The sequence below is a fragment of the Pectinophora gossypiella genome, chromosome 6 (genome assembly GCF_024362695.1).
Source record: "Pectinophora gossypiella chromosome 6, ilPecGoss1.1, whole genome shotgun sequence".
Lineage (NCBI taxonomy): Eukaryota > Metazoa > Arthropoda > Insecta > Lepidoptera > Gelechiidae > Pectinophora > Pectinophora gossypiella.
Genome location: NC_065409.1, coordinates 8,321,252 through 8,335,182, shown reverse-complemented (window position 1 = coordinate 8,335,182; position 13,931 = coordinate 8,321,252). Strand labels below are relative to the sequence as shown.

The window sequence follows — 13,931 nt, the reverse complement described above, 5'->3', positions numbered from 1 at the left end:
TAATCAAAGGGAATAATATATAATAAATGATATATACATATAAAAAATAGGTCTTCATAGTTTGTTTAAACAAGTGAGTGTTAAAGTATTCTGAGGAAAGAAAATGAGAAATAGAATTCAAAACGTCAGGTGTAGGTATAAAAATAATAAAATAGTATGAATAAACAGATCTAAAAATACAAAGCTCCTTCTAAGGTATACAAATAAAAAAGAAAAATATTCTAGGTATAAGTGTTACCTACTGTTTTTTTTCGACGTGACTTATTGTACCTCTAGATTTGCCGCAGATGGCATTAACTACTTGGCCGGAAAGTTACCTACTGGAAAACTTAGTGGGAAGAACAAATTGGTGAGTTTCTTTCTATCTATCTACTGAGCCTGTATCCACCCGCTGCTGGATATAGACCTCTTTTCTTTCATACCATCCTTTCCGGTTCGAATTTTAAAAAGTGTCAAAATTACTTTTTCATAGGATGCGACGTAAATTCCGATTATGATCACGTGCCAAAAGCCGGTCGCTCTATATTGTAAGGAAAACCTGCCTGCCATTTAAGATTTATGAACTGTGTTTACGTAAGTTATTTTAATATCTAATTAAGTTTTTTAAGGTACAAAAAACATTTTCTGACGATGATTAATGTGAATATTTTGCTTGTTCAGGAGCATCGATAAAAATGGCATTGATCTAATTGAATATTTTTTGATTAAGCTTTATACAAGTCATCGGTCTGAGTAGGTGTATGTTTCTTTGCTCACGATAACGAGACGAACTTTTTCCAATTCATCAGAAAAAGAAGCACCATATCATGTATCTCTACACATTTTACCGACTGAAACTAAAACATTATTCTAAAATTGAATTCGAGATCAAAAACACAAATTAACTTTTGTCTATATTTTTTTTAATTGCAGAAATCCAGAGGATGAACATTTGAATCGCTTTTTAGAAATATTAAAATTAAATCTTAACGGATGTATGTAATGTTGAAATCTTGCGACATACCTACATATTTTGTAAAGGTGAGATATATAACGGTTAGCCAGAAGACAAGTTCACAAATATTATTCGATTAACCGCTGCTGTGACTGTCACTTTATGTAATAAATTATACGTTTCAGAAGATTTTGATATCTTTATAAATTACCTACTTACCTACAAGAAATATTTTGATAGGACTGATTCAGAATATTGAGAAAATTGGAAACTAATTGGCATATTCACAGACGTAAAGAACTACATTATGTGTGCATGTACCTATGCGACATAAGTGGTGTAGAGTATATTCTATCTTGGTAAACCCTTAGAGAGTTGAGCAGGAGGTTAATAACGAGGTAAATGCCACTGGGATGGTAGTTGCTCGTTTATTAAATAACCTACCTGGCTAGTACTAACCTATATGGATGTAAATTTGCTTTGACACATCTAATTAAGCTATGAATTATTTGTTTGTGTATTGCAAACTCATGAGTTTGGAGTTAATAAACTCATTAGGTACCGATTATACACTTCTCATCAAAAAAATCGAAACACCTTGCAAGTTTACGTTTTGTCAGGATTATCAGAAAAATGTGTACATTTAGGAATAAATGTTAAATGTCATTTAATAGTGAGTAATATGAGCTTATCAAATCTTAATGTTAATGTTCTAAATTTAAATGAATTTTTCATAGGTTTCGTATTTTGTTAAATGAGTCATTTTTATTCCGTATGGAGTATAAAGGAAATGGATAAAACAACACACGTAAATGAAAAAAAAAAGCTAAAAAACGTTTATTTAATAACTTGTATTCCCTCCCCGAGCTCTAATTACTGCTTCCATACGGTTCTTCATCGATCGGATGAGAGTCACGATCACATGCTGTGGTATATTGTCCCATTCCTCTTGGATTGCATCTTGCAGCTGGCTAAGTGTTTCTGGGGCAGGATCTCTTGCTCGAATTCGTCTCTTTAATTCATCCCACAGATGTTCAATGGGATTCATGTCCGGGCTTCTTGCTGGCCATTCCATAATAGAGATATCGACTTCGTTAAGATAATCTCGTATGACGCCCGCGGTGTGAGCCCTAGCATTGTCGTGCATGAATATGAAGCCGTTGCCAATAAAATGTGCATAGGGCATCACATGAGGCTCGAGACACTCTTCGACGTACCGATGACAGTTTAGTGCAGGCAGACGTGGCCCAGACACGAAAGCAAGCTCTGTCTTACCGTCGGCGCTGATTCCTCCCCAAACCGTCCACGAACCGCCACCATAGCTGACCTTTTCTTCAATGCAGCATTGTGCATAGCGTTCTCCGTCTCTTCTGTAGACCTTGTTCCTTCCGTCGTTACCATACAGCATAATTTTACACTCATCAGAAAAGAGAACTTTGCTCCACTGTAGGTATGACCAATTTAGGTGCTCACGTGCAAAGTTAAGGCGCGCTCTTCGATGGTCTGCAGTTAATTTCGGCCCATTTGCTGGCTTATGCGGTACCAGTCCACGATCCTTCAACCTTCTTCTAATTGTAGAGTCACTTACAGCCACCCTTCGTACAACACGAAGCCGCTGCTGCAGTTGAAAAGCGTTAAGGCGTCGATTTCTTAAAGAAGTTGTTACAATAAATCGATCATCTCGCTCAGAAGTGACCCGATTCCTGCCAGATCCTGAACGGCGCGTGAACAAACCAGTCTCCCGATAACGTTTATAGACTCTATGAACAGATGACAGGCTTAGATGCAGTCTTGCAGCCACAACACGCTGACTAAGGCCAGAATCCAGCAATGCCACAACTTGGGCGGCTTCTGTGGGCGAAGTATCCATACGTTTTAGAAAAAAAACCTTTTTTCAGACGTCCCAAAGTCACAGTATTGAAATAAAAAACAAAAAGTTTAAGGATAGGCGCCAATTTTTAGTTTTTAAACGCTAAATGTACTCCAACCCTAAACACACATTTGTCTCAAAACAGTGATTCATTTCGTTTATAAGATAATAGTATTTTATGCAACAGTTGTATAAGAAGGGTCAAAAAATGCGAGTGGCGTGAGTTGCGATGTGAGCCTTGGCGAACATCGCAATAAGAGACGCCACGAGCATTTTTTGACCTAGTTATACAACGTTGCATACAATACTTTTTCTACGACGACGTAATTTTAAATGAAACAAACGAAACACAAAAATTTTCCAATTTATTTTCCAACGCGCGGGAAAATGGCGGCAAATGTATACTTTTTTTTATAGTATATCTATGGCACCAAACAAAGTAAAGGTGCCAGTTTCCAGGTCAAAAAAAAACAAAACAACAACAATGCTTTTTTGGCGACATTATAGTACAGTTACACTTTGTAAACAATGCTTTTATAGGCCATAGAGCGTACACTTTTTCAAAGAGTTTAATTATGTATGTACTTATATTAGACTTTTTGGTTATTTAAATGCCAGATTAAAGTAGAGGAGTAGAAAAACAAATGAAATTCTAATTCTGAATTTAGAATTTTCGCTTATTACTGTAATGGCCAAACTGCCAGCTATACATTTATGTATTTTTTTTCATCGTATGAATTCTTTTTTGTGTTAAATTCGGACAGAAACAATGAAAACGGAAGTGTTTCGATTTTTTTGATGAGAAGTGTATATACAGACTAAATTATTAGACTAAATTGTGATGGGCGTGAGTTTTTGTATGCATGTGTATGTAAATTATAGTCGTGATTTCCGTTTTAACAAAAATATTGGATTTTCATACACTTTTTCTCCCCGTAAGCATATTTCAGTTCATATTAACTCTATTTTGTTCATCCCTCTCAGAATTCGTTACAATGCCATTAACACCATGTAAAATAAATTACAAATTGCAATTTTGTTTTTTAGATGAATCGCTTCAATTTGGCCTTGTTGAACCCCTGATATATTGATACTCGTATGGTTATGTATCACAAAGTTACAGGTTACCAGCTTATACAATATTTGGTCATAGAGAAGATATTTCTTTGTAGAATTTTACGATATCCTCAAGATGATAAGCATTATCACACCAGATTTAAAGTAATTACAATGCCTACAAGGCCTACAATTTAAGTTTTATTTGGGAATGAAAATTATTCATTCAAGTTGAGTAAAGAGGTGGGGAATCTAGAGTGACGCAATCATAACAACTTTATGATTAATAACGGCTAAGTTAATTACTAAGGCAATATCGCTCGATCCTCTGTAATGGAATAAATTTTGCTGGTTTCGTTACCATTTCGTGACATTTATGAACCCTTACTAATCATGGCCGTTTCAGTAGGTGGGTATCTATGTATTTTTAATCATTTGAAGGTTAGGTGTAGACACTCAGACAGGTAAGGTGGAAATGGTCAAAGGTCACTGTCGTTTGTAATATGCCAAAACTTTAACGTAGGCAGATTTATTCATTTATATTGTTTTATACGTTGCGTATTAATTTAAGTAAGTTGCTATTAGCTAGAAAGCATCTTGCGATTGTGGTACCGCTGTCTACCCCAATTGAGATATAGTCGTGAGCTTATGTTGTTATGATATTTTCTACCAGCCGTATCGTATCGTCGCGTATCGGGCTTCGTATCAACAGTGTCTGCAAGTTGTCTTTGATAACTTGTGGCTCTGCCCACCCCATTACGGATTGCGGGCGTGAGATGTCGTCGGTCTATTTCGGGTTACATTTTTCCGAAGAAACACCCTCAGATAACGCCCTGAGAGGAGAGTCGCCCCCACTTGTACAGCCTAAGCATGCTTAGCTATTTTCCGACTAACAATAATCAAAGAGGCACGAGGCAAACTTACATTAAAATACATTAGGCTAGGTACCAAATTGAACCCCACTTTTGTTTATTGGGAAGGCTACTGTTTGGTACTTTATTTAGTTTATTTTGCAATGTATGTACTTACCCAATTGAGAATATACCTTTATAGTCGTGAGCTTATGTTCTGTAGGTAGGTGCATATAAGGGAGGATAGCTAAGGTAATCTCGTATTAATACCGTCGTCCATAATAAGTAATGTGTGAACATGACGTGAACGCCGTAGTCCATATGATAGGGATGATAACGACTAACGTACGGGGCTTAATGAACGGAAAAAGCAAAGGTCAGCGAGGGATAATCTCGCTGATACCTATATTATTTTATCGAATAGGTTAAAATATGAAGCCCTATGGATCGTTCTTTTTCATATTTTCCTGCTTTCAATACAGAGTACCTGCCTACTTGAATAAGGTTATACTAAAACGCGTTTTTCCAAAGGCATCGGATCAAAAGGCAAGTGTATTTATGCTTTATCTTTGTTATACATACCACAAATAGATACATAGTATATTATTTGTATATACACTTCTCATCAAAAAAATCGAAACACCTTGCAAGTTTACGTTTTGTCAGGATTATCAGAAAAATGTGTACATTTAGGAATAAATGTTAAATGTCGTTTAATAGTGAGTAATATGAGCTTATCAAATCTTAATGTTAATGTTCTAAATTTAAATGAATTTTTCATAGGTTTCGTATTTTGTTAAATGAGTCATTTTTATTCCGTATGGAGTATAAAGGAAATGGATAAAACAACACACGTAAATGAAAAAAAAAGCTAAAAAACGTTTATTTAATAACTTGTATTCCCTCCTCGGGGAGGGAATACAAGGTTCTTCATCGATCGGATGAGAGTCACGATCACATGCTGTGGTATATTGTCCCATTCCTCTTGGATTGCATCTTGCAGTGTTTCTGGGGCAGGATCTCTTGCTCGAATTCGTCTCTTTAATTCATCCCACAGATGTTCAATGGGATTCATGTCCGGGCTTCTTGCTGGCCTTTCCATAATAGAGATATCGACTTCGTTAAGATAATCTCGTACGACGCCCGCGGTGTGAGCCCTAGCATTGTCGTGCATGAATATGAAGCCGTTGCCAATAAAATGTGCATAGGGCATCACATGAGGCTCGAGACACTCTTCGACGTACCGATGACAGTTTAGTGCAGGCAGACGTGGCCCAGACACGAAAGCAAGCTCTGTCTTACCGTCGGCGCTGATTCCTCCCCAAACCGTCCACGAACCGCCACCATAGCTGACCTTTTCTTCAATGCAGCATTGTGCATAGCGTTCTCCGTCTCTTCTGTAGACCTTGTTCCTTCCGTCGTTACCATACAGCATAATTTTACACTCATCAGAAAAGAGAACTTTGCTCCACTGTAGGTATGACCAATTTAGGTGCTCACGTGCAAAGTTAAGGCGCGCTCTTCGATGGTCTGCAGTTAATTTCGGCCCATTTGCTGGCTTATGCGGTACCAGTCCACGATCCTTCAACCTTCTTCTAATTGTAGAGTCACTTACAGCCACCCTTCGTACAACACGAAGCCGCTGCTGCAGTTGAAAAGCGTTAAGGCGTCGATTTCTTAAAGAAGTTGTTACAATAAATCGATCATCTCGCTCAGAAGTGACCCGATTCCTGCCAGATTCTGAACGGCGCGTGAACAAACCAGTGTCCCGATAACGTTTATAGACTCTATGAACAGATGACAGGCTTAGATGCAGTCTTGCAGCCACAACACGCTGACTAAGGCCAGAATCCAGCAATGCCACAACTTGGGCGGCTTCTGTGGGCGAAGTATCCATACGTTTTAGAAAAAAAACCTTTTTTCAGACGTCCCAAAGTCACAGTATTGAAATAAAAAACAAAAAGTTTAAGGATAGGCGCCAATTTTTAGTTTTTAAACGCTAAATGTACTCCAACCCTAAACACACATTTGTCTCAAAACAGTGATTCATTTCGTTTATAAGATAAACAAATGAAATTCTAATTTTGAATTTAGAATTTTCGCTTATTACTGTAATGGCCAAACTGCCAGCTATACATTTATGTATTTTTTTTCATCGTATGAATTCTTTTTTGTGTTAAATTCGGACAGAAACAATGAAAACGGAAGTGTTTCGATTTTTTTGATGAGAAGTGTATTTACCGGCCACAAACTAGCTGTGTTAAACCGGTGGTGGTAAGGATCGTACCGATTCTATTTTTTCAGTAGTTGATTTACTGCTACTTGTCTGGTAGGATATTGGTCTAGAAGACTATTTCCATAAAGTACACGATTTGGATTAACTTTTGAGTATTGTATTTTTTACTCCAAACTAACGCTTAGGCGAGCTAAAACTTAATTACATATATATTACGGCTTTTAGGTGGACCGATGATTTGGTGGAGGTCGCGGGAAGCCGCTGGATGCGGGCAGCGCAGGACCGATCGTCGTGGAGATCCTTGGGGGAGGCCTTTGCCCAGCAGTGGGCGTCGCACGGCTGATAATGATGATGATGGTATTACGGCTACTCGTTTTCCACAAATCACACCACGAACCGTTCGGACCATGGACTGATAGGCCTAGTGATATATTGAATCAGAACTTACGGACCACGATTATTTTTATACAGGGGCGTTATTTTGGTGTAAAAGTGTGGTCCATTGCCTAATGCCCAAGTCAAAAAGATTCAAAGTAAAAGAGTAATTGTATTTTAAAAATGCTTGATAACAGAGGTTCATTATATTACCCCACGCTTCACGTGTTCGGTTGTGGGCGTTCTGTTAACATTAGCGACGATATTGTTACGCCTACTCTGTTAGACTCAGCTTCGAGTTTAAATATTTAGTTTTATCGTCTTATTCTCCGATAAGTATTTTGTTTAAGTTGACGGAGTTGTTCTATGTGAATGGTTATTTCCTTGACTATTTTATTTACTTATATATTCGATTTTCCTATACGACTAAGCTTATAAAACAAGGTTAATGATGTATTAGTGAAGTCCGAACCTTTATTATCTTGTGGCTGATTTGATTCCAAATAGGCACAGAGCAAGGATTGAAATCCATTCGGCCGCTCTAGAGGCGAATAATAAATAATAAAGTTTCCATTTCGGCACTTTACGATTTGCGCAGGTTCCTATAAGCTAACCATATGTGAAGTGTTTGTCACTACATTCTTGAGTGATAATATTTAACATAAGTAGGTTATAATAAATAGTATAATTGTCATAATGTGCTATGTCTATAAGGAATGCATTGAGAAGGGCGTGTCTAGCAGATCGAGCGATTTGGCATATTAAATATGTTGTAACTATTTGAAACTGATCTACTTATTACAAATACATACACCTTTCTCAGTGCATTCTTATATGCACTGAGAAAGGCGTCTCTAGTAGACCGAGCGTGATTTGGTTCCACGATCTGCACCCATGGACATAGTAACACGTCCCAGAAGAATAATTATAGGGAAAATCCTATGTAATAGCGGAAACTATCGTTAACAATGACACTATCTTTCGGTGAGTCGTCGGGATAAGTGGCAATGTAGGACATCTAAGAGCATGTATAAACCTACTATTGATATAAGGAGCACAGGCTTTGTTTTTTAGCTTACATAAGGAAATTCATGTAACACGTCTTTGTATCTAAGGCTGCCTGCTCACGTCCCATAATCAGAGTGGTTAAAAAGGCCACATTAAAGGAATTTGTCTAAAACAGCAATAATAATAATAGATTAAACTGTCTTAAGGGGCCTCTACGTGTTGGTTTCGGCCCCACGCACGCCTTCCAAAAGTCCGGGCCTCCATAGGCCCGAGATATGAAAAAGACGTATAATAATAATAATCATACAGCCCGTAAATATCATACACATACCAGCATTAAGCTGAGATAATACTAATTTCACAAGAAAATAATAATAATAATAATTTATTTATTAAAGACAACACAGATCCATTTATTTGCTATTTGACATTTGTTTGCACTGCGCACTTACTGCGCAAATGTCATATTGCAATATTGCTTTTTTAGATGAATTGTTTCGATGTGGCCTTTTAACCTCCCAATAACGGATTTTTTGTAGGAAAAAATGGAACGGACGTGTACAAAAAAGTAGGTCACAAATAAAATCGGTGCATCGCGTCCGATCCGATTATCGGCCAAAAATTGAACGTTCAGAAATGTAATATACGTACTAATAATAGTATTATAGATACGTGTCAGTAACACCGTATCAAATAATATCAAGTGCAATTATCCGTCGCAAAAGTATGGACCTGAAAATAATTAAAAAGACACTAATATTTTCATGAGTTTTTCGACGCTGATTCATCCCCTTCAGTATTCGGTATGTTGTCCGTAAAACCCTGTAATATAATAATATTCCGTAAAGCCGTGGTATTTCTGTTGAGAAGAATCAAGAAGATGTTTTAGAAGTATGTCTGGATCGAAGGGAATGGAATCGTAGTCTCTGTTTACGGAAATAGAGGTGCAAATAATAATAGGAGGTGAGGTATAATAGGAGGTTATTGGGCAAATAATGTTAAACTTTTCGACTGAAAGAACAGATTATTATTAATTTTGTCCTTAGAACCGTGGTGTCAAGTGTCAGGGTTACTATTGAGCCACCAAAGGCCCCTGACATGGCTCATGTAACGACTACTTAGTACATAGTAAGTAGTAACCCGGACCAACAGCTTAACGTGCCTTCCGAAACACGGATCATCTTACTTTCGGAAAATCAGGTGATCAGCTTGTATTTATCTATGATGTTGTACCTAGTCGCGCCTCGTTTTCTTTACTGTATCTTTGCTACTTACGAGCACATCTCTATCTACAGTCCGACTAAGTAGTTCAATAACTCATTATTGGTGCCAGTTCCACCATTTAACTAATACTTCTATATCGCTTTGTCACACGCTGGGTTAGGTAATTTAAAGTTATTTTAAATAATTTGTGTGGCGAAACTTTAGACGAGTTAACGTACTTTTTTGCCTATTTAAAAGTTTCAGCCTAAATTTCCTGTACCTTCCTACCGAATAGTTGGAATTTATAAATGAAATCCACGCTTTAGTTCCTAAATACATTCTGTTTTCCACATAAATTTGTACTTCTTTTTTGTTATTTGTAATTTGTATTTGTGTATATTGTAATATATTAATTTCATTCCATTTTCAGTGGCTATAATATCAAATTCACGTACTTATTGGTTTTGTAATAAAAACATATTTTTCTTGGAAAACGTTTGAATAGTTCCATGAAAATAATCGTACGTCGTAATGTATGAAAGCTACAATTACTTATCTTAAGTATATTATCGCTTATATTGCTTATAGTTTGTGTAAGTATTTATAGACTATGTATAAATATATTTATAATATCATCGTAATAACTTATCAAACTCCCCGCCCACAACTTCTGAAACGAGTTTGAACTGCGCTTGACGAGAATAATTATTACGGATATCGATTTTCCAATTAACGAAAATTCGTGTACCTCGTGTAATTCGTGTAACCTGCCATATAAATATACAGAGTGTTAGTGACAACGTAACGAAAACTTTGAGGGACGATTCAGACAAAGATCATGAGTTAAAGTCAAATGGATTTTCCGTCACGAAGTATGGAGTAATAAAACACTTTGTGTGTTTTAATCTACCTTTATATTCCACACACTGCCAATACAAAGGATTTCCGGTCACTTCCAACGCAATTTGTGCACTCGTGACACGTACTGATTGATCATTAAACGATATTTTTGGATGTCAAATGTATAGTAAAGAGAATACTTAATTTATTATTACTACAATAAGCTCTTATGGGACTACTGGTTTGTGTTTACCTACAGAGTGTTAGTGACATCGTAATTAATACTGAGGGGGATGATTCAGACCATGATTCTGAGTTAATATCAAGTGGAATTTTTGCGGTGCAAAATTTGTGTTTTTTTAAATTATTGTCAATTCTTTTAGGATGGAAAATTCCACTTGATATCGACTCAGAATCATGGTCGGAATCATCCCTCAAAGTTTTCGTTACGATGTCACTAACACCCTGTATCGTGAAATCATAACGAAGGACATAAATGAAAAGCATAAGCAAACTAAACTCTGTGATGTACTCAAACTAATCGTTCTTAATTTTCTCAAGCCTGCATCTGTCTTTTCACCAAATATACTTAAATAAGAAAATATGTTTTCACTAAAATAATCCGTGTTACATGGGCATTAAACCTTCAAAGCGAGCCATGAAAACCCTGTCTAATTGAGCGTTAAGAGATGTCAGTTAGCCTTGGGCGGGCGAGGGCTAATAATGTCGATTTAATAGCTTCTAGATAAGTAAATCTCAGAGGATTGAAAAATATTAGATTAACTCTTCTGTTTGCGCTCAGTTCAATATGAAAAAAAAAATACCAAACGCTCGGAAATTTTGCCTTAGTTGTACTTTCGATTGACTCAATGGGCTTCCAATTTGGCGTGAAGCATTACGCGCATAACAGAGAGTTGAATACATTGAAAAGAGTTTTATTGAAGCCTACATATATACATACACAAGATCACGCCTGGTTCGCGTTGGGGTAAGCAGAGACCGCGGGAATCTACTTGCTACGATTCTGACACAGCGAAAGTGTCGCTTCTCTCTCATCAAAAACTTCATGCGTGCCCGCCGGTTTATAATCTTTCTTTAAAATATCCTGGATCTTACGTAGGTATGCATATACAAGTAACGTTTTTTTATTCCTAAAGAATAGTCTAAATAGATGTAATTATATTGATATTGTGACAGTTTCTGACCAAAAAGGTTACCAGCCTAACACCTACAGTACATCATGTTAGCGTGGACAAAACCCTCAATATGCTCGGAAAGAGCTCATCGCCTTCTATGATATTTCGTTTATTTCGGACCAACTATCAGAGAAGCATTTTTTCTATATTTTTAAAGTGAATTCTTTATAAGTAGGTAACTTACCATTTTGATGACATTATATATACCTACCTATTGTATATTCATTCGTATAATCATGCGAATGAATGATGTATTCCTTATAATTAATAGCCATTTATTATCTTTATTAAGCTAGCGTGACCCGAATTTACAACCTTACCTATTTAACGAGCAGTTATTCGCTAAAACAACCATGTTATTGCCAATTAAACATGTAAATGTTATGTTTGTTTTACTTCTGTATGACAATAGTCCCGATTTCTGTAGACACATCCTAATTCTATTTTAAGTTACTTACACCTGTCATTTTCTTATCCGACGAAAAGGAAAGCGACAGATGATTGACAACTGATAATTTTAAAATGAATGAATAATAACACCCCCTCCCCCCCCCCCTATCCCCTCCGGTTGATTGAGGGGAGGCCTGTGCCCAGCAGTGGGACGTATATAGGCTGTTTACGTTTTACGAATAATAACACAGGCGCATAAAATATGCATCTCGCTCATACGCATTTGACGTGTGCTGTCAACTTAATTCTGTCGGGTTATTGGCCAATATAACATTTTTATTACCCGTCCCTTTCTTTTTCAGCGGATAAGAAAACGACAGGTTTAACTTAAAATAAAATTGGATGGTGTTGCGGAATCAGCGCCATTAGCGTGTTACGAAATTGTACATTATATCGTTTTAAATGAAATTTCAAGAGGAACACAAAAAAGGAAGGACTTGGTCGAGTCATGCTTGCTAGGGTTGTAACAGAGCTAGGCCTTCTTACATGCGACAAATGTAACTTCCGATATTCGCATACGCTTTTGGTGCCGCTATTCTTGTAACCAAGTCCAAGAGAGTAAGTTGGACAGAAAGGGTTACTAATGAGGAAGTGCTAGTAAGAGTAAGGGAAAAGAGGCAAACATTGCGAGTTATTGAGGACAGAAGAGGCAAGATGATTGGACACTCAAAAATACACGACGAATTTATTAAAACATCATAGAAGGGAGAAGCTATAAGGAAAGAAAGGAAGGGGATAACCAAGAGGAGCTTACATGGAATAGATTAAAGAGAAGGTGAACGTCGTGTCTTGTAAGGAAGTGAAAGAATTGGCCTTTGATAGACAAGAATGGAGAATGCTACACCGACAAGAGCGTGCCTCTTAGATTAATGATGGTTCTTGTAACGATTTATTTTTAGGGGATGTACTTATCGCCTACACCTGGAACAATGAAGTATGACACTCTTTCACTACCGAGATGTAATTTTTGTTTTTCTATATTTTTGCAGTGTTAATGATAAAATAATTCAAAGTGTAATTTAGTGTGTTGTGTTTTAGGGAGGGAGCCAGTTATAAATAGCACATAAACATAGCTGGCGAGGAGTGGATGTATCTTCTTATGTATCTCGATATATAAGAAGATCTTCTTATATATTGTAACGATAATAATAAGGAGGTTCTTATAAGTTGGATGTACGTGTAAGAATAGTAAACCAGTTGATACTGATACAGTCGATAGATTGACATCGGTCAATGAAGGGAGTTATGACAGACCGACAGATTCTCAGCGTTTGCTACACAACACATACACAACACACACTACTCTGTAGAGTAGTGTTGCGAGGTAGACAAACGTACTACTGTAACGTAGTACTCTATAGTACTGGTTTCACTTCTCGTGACTTTCATCGGGTGTTTATTGAAGATGAAGACACGATGCATCTTATGATAAGGTACAACTCCCGCCCGGGGATATCGAAAAACGTGACTTGATACAGGATTTGAAAATTGTACAAAACTGAAGGTATTGTCACCTCTCTCAGACCTGCTGCGAAATGTGAAGAAGTAAATATTACAAAATTATTCGGCATAAAGCTACATTCGCTACATCCCTAATATTTATCAGTCGAACGATGAAAGCAAATGGTGCTATTAAGCAGTGATTAAAACGGAGCATTTGAAACTCTGATTTCCGAAAGTCGTAATTTAGACGTTATAATTATAAGGAAAACGGCGAACGTTTGAAACTCGGGAGAAAATTACTTCCCATGGACAGTCGAGAGTCGAACACAGAAGGAAACACACGTAAAAAACACGCTTTAATCTACCCAGACAACACAAGTCTTTTTGTTTCAAGCAAAATGCACGGAGAATACCTATTTGTTGCTAGTTTCATACGAAGAAAGAACAATGTTTCTTGAAAATTGAAGCG

At 36.9% G+C, this 13,931-nt stretch overlaps 1 protein-coding gene across 1 annotated transcript in view; it reads left to right on the top strand.

The window, feature by feature from the left end:
• The first annotated feature begins 250 nt into the window (after positions 1–250).
• The window catches only part of LOC126367916 (G-protein coupled receptor dmsr-1-like), a 92,490-nt gene continuing 78,809 nt past the window's right edge, over positions 251–13,931 (top strand). The window contains exon 1 of the mRNA XM_050011719.1: positions 251–349. The gene's annotated coding sequence lies outside the window, so the exon portion shown is untranslated. The remainder of the gene's footprint in view (positions 350–13,931) is intronic.